The 11,051-nt window shown below is 37.8% G+C and overlaps 1 pseudogene; it reads left to right on the top strand.

Annotated features, from left to right (window-relative positions):
- The first annotated feature begins 2,638 nt into the window (after positions 1–2,638).
- LOC137241704 (uncharacterized) lies at positions 2,639–3,536 on the top strand (annotated as a pseudogene).
- The last annotated feature ends 7,515 nt before the right edge of the window (positions 3,537–11,051 follow it).

Here is an 11,051-nt window from a genome sequence, read left to right as displayed (position 1 = left end):
CATACCTACCGCGGGTATATTCTGATCCCCTGACCCGCTGGGGTAGTACAAGCTCTTCGTTATTAGTAGCTAAAACGCATATTATGTCATCCACGTATCTAGCATAAAATGACACGCCTAATTTGGACTTCAGCTCCTGTATGTACTTGTCTTCCAAATTTTGCATGAACATTTCATAAGAATTGCTGATGTGGGGCTTCCCATTCCAAGACCGTTTGTTTGTCTATATATTTTATTGTTGAATTGAAAATAGTTTTACGTAAAGTGGTTCTTAGCGTATTTGTGATTTGCATACTTTTCACTTTTTTTTTATATTATGAACTATTGTTGAGCTAACTATGTCCAAAGTCTCCGATAGTGGTATAGATGGGTATAAATCTTTTATGTCAAAAGATACCAATTTGCTGTTGTTGTTGTAGCGATACGGTTGCTCCCGAAGGCTTTGGGGAGTGTTATCGATGTGATGGTCCTTAGCCGGATACAGATCCGGTACGCTCCGGTAACACAGCACCATCAAATTAAGCCTTCAGGCCATCCCTCCCTCCCCACCCCCAAGTTCCATGAGAAGCTTGGGGTCGCCAGAGCCTCGTCTGTTAGTGAAACAGGATTTCCCGCTATATATTGCGCTAGTAACCTGAAGGGTTGCGCTACACAGCCCTTTGAATCTGGTATTTTAGTCGCCTCTTACGACAGGCATACCTACCGCGGGTATATTCTGACCCCCTAACCCGCTGGGGGTATACCAATTTGCTGTTCCTTGTTAGCTCTACGGGCTCAAGTCTCTCTATTAGTTCTGTTGTGTTATCTATTGCATATTCGTTCCTTAGCTCCAGAGTATCTTTCAATATCGTTTTTAAATATTTGGACAGTTTGTAACATGGTGCCGATTTAAAATTAATGATACGCCTCATTGGCATGTCCGGCTTGTGGATTTTTGGTAGCGCAATCAGTGGAGGAGCCGAAGGGTTCATTTGGACCAATCTATGTGCAATGTTAGAATCTACTATATTTGTTGCATTTTTTATAGCAACTTTGATTTGTTTTTGGTATTCATCTGTGGGATCCTCTCTCATTCTACGACATTTCATTTCCTCTATGAGATCTTCGGTTTTGGATATATATTGCTCTTTTTCGATTAGCACAGTGGTGTTTCCTTTGTCCGCTTTCGTTGTGACAATATTGTTTTTCCTTAGTTTATGCTGTAGATTCTTTATTGTTTTCTCCTCTGTATTCGATTTTTGTCCTTCCTGTGCTTTCATCTCCTTTTTTATGATTTCCCTGCACATGTGTCTTGCGTGCTCCTGTTCTTCCTGTGGTATCAATGATATATTGTTTAGCGATATCCGCATCTACAATCGCTTGCTCCGCTGTTCTTACTGTATTTTTGTCCATGATATTGCGCTTCAGGCCCTTTTCGAGAAGATGTGCCTCTTCCTTGGTAATGGCCACTGTTGTGAGGTTAACGAACTTGTCATGAAACTGGTGAGTTTTTTGGTTTTGGTTACACTCTCGCCGTCCTGCCAGCTTGCCCAAATTTCGGTTCAGCGACCTATATTTTTGTTGTAACTCCTGATCGACCTCTGTCTTAATGCGGTCGAAACATTCCATTAATGCAGTCGTAGGTATTTGTTCTGCCAATCTTAAATGGATAGATAATAACTCGGCATTTATTTCATCCTTCTTCGAGTATAAGCTTTCCAACTCATATTTTAAAAAATCATTTTCCACTTTTCTAACTGTTTTCCTGCTAGATTTGGTATTTGCCTTTATTGTTATTTTAGCGAATTTTGGAGTAACATTGAATTCCAGGCATTGTTTGTTGAACCAAATGCTCGCCTTTGCTTTATATATTTTCAGTAGGCGTCGCTTGTAATTGTTAGTAGTCCGTTCGCGTTCAAGTTAAAATCCTGACAAGCAATAACTAACTTATCTTGTTTTGTTGATTTTTTAGTTTTATTTTCGATTCCGACTTCGAAACCGCAACCAAAATGGTATCAGAAACCGAAGACGGAACCAAAATCAAAATGCACTGAAAGTAAAATTAAACCGGCACCAAAACCGAAGGTGGGGCCGAAACCGGAAACAAAATCGGAATCGAAATTTAAACTAAAAAATGTAACCAAAATGGAACTGAAGCTGAGCCAAAACATTGAACGAACGAATGAAATCCCGACGAAATCCATATCCGACGAGTCCATATTCGAACCGCAACATTAGCTTTCTCGATGTAGATACCCCTGTATGTTTACACATCAAACTTCAAGAGTATTTGGATGTATGTCGCTACTACAAAGGAACACATATCTATCGTCCAAATAAAATTGTGTTTTAACAAAGTGATTGTCTGCCGTACAATTCAAAAACCAAATAAGTCGAAAAACACTGATGTAGAGAATTTTCTTCTATAGTTTTTTATCGTAATATCAGCACATATACTTACTGAGATTTCGATAAACATATCTTCCATAATAAGGGTCAGAAATTAGATCTGAAAGTAGATATATGTAGAGTAGATCAAGGACAATTAGGAAATGCATAAAATTTAAAAACTAAGTAAATCGAGTTACAGTCGAGGCAGTTGTGCACTTAAATCGATTTTTGTAGAAAATTTACATCCCTGCTTCTGACCGCCTCATATATGTCTGTTTTAAAACGATTTTTTATTTTTTATTATAATCGTATTCATGCAAGCACAAGTACATATAAAAGAGCGTTAGATCCAGCATTTAATTCAGAGTATAGCACCCTTGGTTGTTTAACCAGTATTTGTTCGTATTGCAATGCTAAACATTTCAAATGTGAAAAGGTAACTTCATATTATTGCAAAATTCTGGTAAACTTGACAAACAAAAATTTTTTATAGAGACGAAATCACTTTCTTACGTGCTTCATTGGAAAGTTAATCTACCGATGCCTCACGTAGCTGATTTTTTGGAAATGATTTTCATATATAATTTTAACTCTCTCCGGTCCCACTACTTACAAAATATACGACAAATCGCTTTCGCATCTTTTGAAGCTAAAATCGAAGAGCCACCTGGGCGCGGCCCTTATTGTTTTCGTATACATGGATCAATTTACCATCGAATTGGTCGTCTTCATGCAAATAATGATTTAAATTTATCATACGCACAGCTCTATATACTTGACACTGATCAAGCCACTGACATTCGACTACAAAAGAATACAAATTGCGATAGTTCCTTGATGAAAGGCATTCATGAGATGATATCAACTGTGAATCCCTTAGCCGGTTAGTACAAATTTATGGCGCAAGTTGAACGCGAGGAAGAATATAGGGCACGCCAGGAAAATCGAGTCCCCATCAAGTGAGCATTTTCTTTAGTAGTCATGCGAATCGGCGTTACAATTTGCCAAACTGCTCAGAAATCGCAGCCGTTTTCACAACTGAGGATGGTGAGCCACCGGCAAGCCGTGATTTACGAGTATTCTCGCACAGCTCAGGAACACAGTATTGCACTACGATCTCAACTTTACATAGCTTATGCGATCCCTTGGTATATCCCCTATGGTGAGCAGGATACGACGGAGCACTTCTACATGAGCAAGAACACCAAACAAGTCGCAGATTCAGGGTCACACAGTTGCAATATGTTGCATATCGAATGGCAATTCGAGAAGGTTTAAGCTTACTTCATGTTTCAGGTAAAATTTGACAACAATATTTAGTTGATCAGTATGTTAGAATAGAGGGTGCAAGCTTGGCGTTTTTGCGTTTACACGACTATGTAATGCATCAAGCAGAAGTGGAAAATGCACGCCCTGGTCGTATTGTTGTTCTGCCTTCCAGTTTTCCAGGCTCACCTCGCAATATGAATATGCATTACCAAGATGCCATGGCTATTGTTAGAAAACATGGAAAGCCGTCACTTTCATTACTTTTCCCTCCAATCCAAAATGGCCTGAGATAAGTCAAAATATTGAACAATATCAAGTACCCCAAATGCGTTCTGAGTTAATAGCGCGAGTTTTCAAGCAAAAACTAAAAGATCTTTTAAACGATCTTTCAAAATATATAGTAAATATTTAACAAAAAAATACGCTGCTCACATCAATGTTGAAATTTGTTCTTCAATCAAAAGTGTCAAATACCAATATAAATATATATATAAAGGATATGATTGTGCAAGTATTCAGATTATTAAACAACCCGTTAACAACTGCATTAATTTTGACGAGATTACCACTTTGGAAGATGCAACGTTTGTAAGTTGTAATAAGTTGATAGTAAGGTTAAACAAAAGTAGAAGTTCAGTAGCGTTAATGCTCAGCGCAGACATCAGATTTCCCTTTATTCGTGAATACTTTCTATTTTATACAAAAGTTCTTAACCTATACATATATACATTCTCACATTAATAATTACATACAAGAGGTGCATGACTCAATGGTAAAAAATGTTTTATCAGCGAATTATTATATTGACCTACATATTGTCAATATGATTCCTACTTGAGCAATTCGGGTATGACGCATTAATGCATTAGGTGACTTAGTGAAAGCGAATGAACTTATGGTAGTTACCTGGGTCAATGAACGAGCGTTTGTAATGTTAAGCGTGTTTGAAATGGGGTGAATTCCACGCGATACTACAAAGTGCACCAAAAGCGTGTTGGAGACTTTTTGAATTTCCAATGCAGGAAAAAGTACACAGTAAAACTTCTTGCGGTTCACCTTCCAAATTTACAAAATATTTACTTTCGTGAAGACAATGCTATAATAGCACAGGCACTTACGGAGTTCGGGACACTATCCTTACTGCGTACTTTAAGCTAAATACAATTGATACGTTTGCTAATACATTGACTTACCAAGAAATACCTGAACATTATACTTGGCAAGAAAGTTCACGTTCGTGGCAGAGGAGAAAAAAATAATCAACGCAATAGGTAGAATTTATACGGTCGATCCAAAAGATCGCAAACGATTCGCATTATGTTTGCTCTTAGTTTCTGTTAAGGGCCCCAAATCATACAACGATTTATTCACAGTTGGTGATGAGCTCCTGTCTTTTTTTTGGGAAGCGGCGGTAAAACGAAAGGTATTAGTGGATAATTCGGAATGGATCACTCTTTTGACAGAAGTTTCTAACTTCAAAATTCCGTCACAATTAAGACGGATTTTTGCCATGATTTGTGTGTTTGGAGAACAGACTTCTTACTTACTTACTTAATTGGCGCTTAACCGTCTAAACGAACCGACTTCGCCCATCGAAATTTGGATAATGTTTAAAGAATATTTTGTTGAAGGTTTTGTAAGATATCATAATATAGAGGAAAGTGAAATATTGGCTTTGCGAGAAATCAATAAAATTTTACTCTCCCACAATACATCTTTGAAAGACTTTGGTTTGCTGGAAGTTTCTTTTGCAGCCGAACATACAAGTTTAGCGATTGACATTGAAGCCGATTTAATATGCGCGCAGACGTTAAAAGATCAGCTCAATCCAGAACAAAAAAACATTTTTGACCAAGTATGTATAATCTTAAATGATGAGGGCTCAACTGTTAAAGCTATTTTTATTGATGGACCTGGTGGCTCTGGAAAAACATTCCTTTTACTCTTACACTCTATATTCGCAGTATTGGAGAAACAGTGATTACCGTAGCTTGGGCAGGTATAACTTCAATTCTGTTGCCAGGTGGTCGAACTGCTCACAGCGTTTTTAAATTTCCAATACCATTAACTGAATCGTCGGTTTCCTTGGTTAAACCAAACACTAAAGCTTACTTACTTAATTGGTGCTTAACCGTCTAAACGGTTATGGCCGTCCAACAAGGCGCGCCAGTCGCTCCTTCGCTCCGCCAACCGGCGCCAATTGGTCACACCAAGGGAGTTTAAATCGTTTTCCACCTGGTCCTTCCAACGGAGTGGGAGCCGCCCTCTACCTCTGTTTCCATAGGCGGGTTCCGATAGAAACACTTTCTTGGCCGGAGCACCATCTTTCATTCGCATAACATGGCCTAGCCAGCGCAGCCGCTGCGTTTTAATTCGCTGGACTATGTTGATGTCTGCGTAAAGCTCGTACAGCTCATCATTAAACCTTATTCGGTACTCGCCATCGCCAACGCGTAGAGGTCCATAAATCTTTCGAAGAACTTTTCTCTCGAACACTCCCAAAGCCGCTTCATCTGCTGTTGTCATGGTCCATGCTTCTGCCCCATATAGCAGGACGGATACGATAAGTGACACTAAAGCTGGACATGCATTAAAGGCAGCAAAATTTATTATTTGGGATGAAGCTAGCATGGTACCTGGAGCAGCCCTGTTGTGCCTAGATCGTCTTTTGTGCGATATTCACCAAAATGAAACGCCCTTTGGTGGGAAAATTATTATTCTGGGTGGAGACTTTAGGCAAGTATTGCCTGTGGTACCGTGAAGTACACGAACTGCCATAGTTGGTAATTGTTTAAAGCGTAGTAGTTGGTAATTGTTTAAGTCATTTAAGCTCACAATCAATATGTGCAGTAGAGATCCCGACTATTGTTATTTTCTTTTGCGCATAGGACAGGGCCACGGGCAAGACGTTGGATCAGGAGTAAAAATTCCTGATCAAATTGTTCTAAAAAATGGAATTCTTATTAACTGGGGTTTTCAACCAAATAGAGGCGCAGGGAAGACGATTTCTATTAAAAAAAAAATAATAAATGTAAGGCGCGATAACCTCCAAAGAGATCTAAGGCCAAGCTTCTCTTCCAATTTGCGTCGTGCTCCTCTTGATTTTCCCTACAAATTGGCCGGACGGGACCTGCATGTTTTATGCCGAATCCGAACGGCATCTGCAAGGCAGATATGTTTCCACTGAGAGCTTTTCATAGCAGAAATACACCCGGAGCGCTTGCCAAACACTTCCGAGGGGCGACCGCGCTTAAAGAAATTGTCTTCGATTTAAAAAACCTTATTTCTAAAATTTTGATGTTGCTTTGCCCGGGGTGTGAACCCAGGGCATACCGTGTGGTAACCGGAGCACGCTACCATCACACCACGGTGGGGGACAACAAAACATTGAACAAAATAATGGACAAGAACAATACATGCTTTGCCTACAAGCCACACTCAACACTTAATAAAATATTCACAAGAACAAAAGACAAAGTAGAGAAGGAACAACAACACAACGTCATATACGAAATAAAGTGCAATGGGAATGTTGAAGAAAAGTGGAACAAAATATACACTGCCACAACAAAGAGAGCTTTGGGTGTCAGAATCACCGAGCACAGAGCAGATGCCAAAAATGGAAAAAAACTCAACTGCGCTTTCTCAACACTTAACAAATAAACAACACTCAGCTGATTTTGAAATGTGATGTAGAAGAAAGGGAAAAAACAAGACTGACACTGGAAGGCCTTCGAATACAGCAAAGAATAAACAAGCTGTAAATTTTAAGGACGATGTGGACAATATTAGTTGTGCTTACGCCACGGCGATCAAGGAAAATAAATAAAATAAATATTTCACTAAATTAATATGTTTTAAGTGGAAAAATTGTAAAATAAAATTAATGTAAGTGTTTAGTAGAAAATACTATCAGACCAATTATAAATATTCTCGCGGAATTTTGTTCTCGCGGAATTTTGTTCTCGCGGAATTTTGTTCTCGCGGAATTTTGTTCTCGCGGATTTTTTTATTCCCGCGGAAAAATTCCTCCAATTCTTTTCTCCTAGGGAGAAGAATAATTGGGGAATAGGAATTTCGAATTTTCGAAGTGAGCTGTTTTTTCAATTGAAATTTCGTTGCGCATTTCTTATTTTGTTTAAAAAATTGTAAAGTTTAATTATTGTTGCCAATTTGTTTGAAATTAAGAAATAAGGTATAAACAATGCACATTATTGCATTTCATGTGGTATTCACTGAAATGCGTAATGAATTGGTGCCACAGCAACATCAACAGAAGAAGACCGGCGGGATAACACAAATCCGCCGGAGTTGCCTGCATTCATTTTGCAAAGCAATTTTCTGGCGGCCAAGTCGAGTTGAGTTCGCCTTTCGCCATATGCCAAAATCTATTTAAGCCTTCTTAAAAAATCCTTGCGCAATTTCTGGATGGCTGCATCAAATATGCGAAGAGCTCTTCCGTTGCTTATGGTATACTTTTCGACTTAAATTAAAGAATATTGTGGTTTTTGTTGTTGTTGTATTAACAGTGAGAATATTGCGGTAGAATGTAAATACATATTTTAGCAGAAATTTGTACAAATAAGTGTTCTTTCTTAAAATAACCAATTTCCTTTAACTATTTTGAAGCTTACCTTTGATTTAACAAGTGAAAAAACTCCTATGAAATGGCAGAGAAATCTCCCTCTCCCTCACATTCATAATCAGCCCAATTCTAAACGAAAATTCCGTGCGAGTTTTTTCCCTTCTCCCATTCCTCGTATTCTAAATAACAATTCCTTGTGAGTTTTTTCACTTTTCCCTTTCCTCCAATTCTGAACAATGTTCGAAAAAGCGGAAACCGGTTATGGGAGAAAAGTAGGTATTATGAATGTGAGGGAGAGGGAGATTTCTCTGCCATTTCATAGGAGTTTTTTCACTAGTTAAATTAAAGGGAATGCATCAAAATAGTTGAAGGAATTTGGTTATTTTAAGAAAGAACACTTATTTGTACAAATTTGTGCTAAATTATGTATTTACATTCTACCACAATATTCTCACTGTTAATACAACGATAACAACAACCACAATATTCTTTATTTTAAGTCGAAAAATATATCATAAGCAACGGAAGAGCTCTGCATATTTGATGCAGCCATCCAGAAATTGCGCAAGGATTTTTTAAGAAGGCTTAAATAGATTTTGGCATATGGCGAAAGGCGAACTCAACTCGACTTGGCCGCCAGAAAATTGCTTCGCAGAATGAATGCAGGCAACTCCGGCGAATTTGTGTTATCCGCCGGTCTTCTTCTTATGCTCCTCTGTTGATGTTGCTGTGGCACCAATTCATTACTCATTTCAGTGAATACCACATGAAATGCAATAATGTGCATTGTTTATACCTTATTTCTTAATTTCAAACAAATTGGCAACAATAATTAAACTTTACGATTTTTTAAACAAAATAAGAAATGCGCAACGAAATTTCAATTGACAAAACAGCTGACTTCGAAAATTCGAAATGCCTATTCCCCAATTATTCTTCTCCCTAGGAGAAAAGAATTGGAGGAATTTTTCCGCGGGAATAAAAAAATCCGCGAGAACAAAATTCCGCGAGAATATTTAGAATGGTCTGAATACCTACTTTTCTCCCATAACCGGTTTCCGCTTTTTCGAACATTGTTCAGAATAGGAGGAAAGGAAGAATTGAAAAATCTCACAAGGAATTTTTATTTAGAATACGAGGAATGGGAGAAGGGAAAAAACTCGTACGGAATTTTCGTTTAGAATTGGGCTGTATATACTTTGTCGATGTTATGTTTATGAATTATTTAGTTTTTTGTCCAATAAACAGAGCTCCTGAGGAAGGTGCATAATAGCACCGAAACATGTAGAAGAAAAAAGAGAAAACCTTGCTTTTGCTTTACAACCAACGGCCGAAAAGCTCCATAAGACACAAAAGAAAATTTGTTATTTTGAAGCGCCCATATATGTACAAATATTTTTAATTGAAAAAAAATAATTAATTTTAAAATTCATATCGTCGTCCCGGCGGTAAAAGCTGCTAACTCCATTAAACAAAATTTCACAGTAGAACGAGAAAAAAACAATTTAATGAAAACAAACTCAGTACACTTTTTGCGTAAAGTAGCTTAAATAAAAGAACGGACCATGTTTGGGTTGGATTTTATATAAGGTGCCACGATTTTCAAACTTTTGTTGATTTGTAGGGGTAGAGGGGGTCCTAAAAATCACAAAATTATCATCCGCAGCTCTATGAAACTCTTAGTTTAAGAAAATATAAGCTTTTTAATTTCCAAATTTAGTAAAAATTCAACTTAAGTCCTGCACTTAAAATTCGGGTCGCACATGTCGATAGCGGTATCAAAAGACGCGTATTTGCGTCAAGATTCAGAATCCGAAAGCAGAAACTATATTTTTTATCTCGCTTAAAAGTTATTCGCGGAAAACACGTCGGTACTATTGTCGCTTTTTTCGTTGTTGCAATTAAACAAACGAAAAGAAATGAAGGTGGTGAATAGTGTTGCCAGCTCCGTAACAATATCTTTTTATCTTGGTAGAACATTATAAGGTGGTGGCACGTCGACATAAATGCAAACAAACATACACTATCAATGTATTTTGTTTTTGTAAAACACTTTTAATAATTTGTAGTCTAATATTATTTGGGGTGCGGCGCAGAAGGGTGTACTACGCAGAAGGACATCACCGTGGCGGTAGCCACGGTTATACCACACACCCGGACTTGGCATGGCGTAGCCCAGGGTTATTTTTTATTAGCGCGGCCGAAGGCCGCCTATGCAGAAAGGTGTTCTACGCAGAATTACCGTTGGAATCAGCATAAAAATCTCTATAAAAGTCCGATTTTTTTTTTTTTTTTTGACAAATGTATGTATTCTGCACTTGTTCCAATTAAATACATTAATTTCAAATTACTCAGAGAATTACCAAACCAAATACATTGATAGTGTATGTTTGTTTGCATTTATGTCGACGTGCCGCCACCTTATAATGTTCTACCAAGATAATAAGATATTTTTGCGGAGCTGGCAACACTATTCACCACCTTCATTTGTTTTCGTTTGTTTAATTGCAACAACGAAAAAAGCGACAATAGTACCGACGTGTTTTCCGCGAATAACTTTTAAACGAGATAAAAAATATAGTTTCTGCTTTCGGATTCTGAATCTTGACGCAAATACACGTCTTTTGATACCGCTATCGACACATGTGCGACCCGAATTTTAAGTGCAGGACTTAAGTTGAAATTTTACTAAATTTGGAAATTACAAAGCTTATATTTCATAAACTAAGAGTTTCCTAGAGTGCGGATGATAATTTTGTGATTTTTAGGACCCCCGTCACCCCTCGAAAAAAAAAGTTGGAAAATCGTGGCACCTTATTCAAAATAT

This window comes from Eurosta solidaginis, chromosome 2 (genome assembly GCF_040869045.1).
Source record: "Eurosta solidaginis isolate ZX-2024a chromosome 2, ASM4086904v1, whole genome shotgun sequence".
NCBI lineage: Eukaryota > Metazoa > Arthropoda > Insecta > Diptera > Tephritidae > Eurosta > Eurosta solidaginis.
Note: the sequence above shows the minus strand (reverse complement) of the source record. Positions and strands in the feature narration are given on the sequence as shown.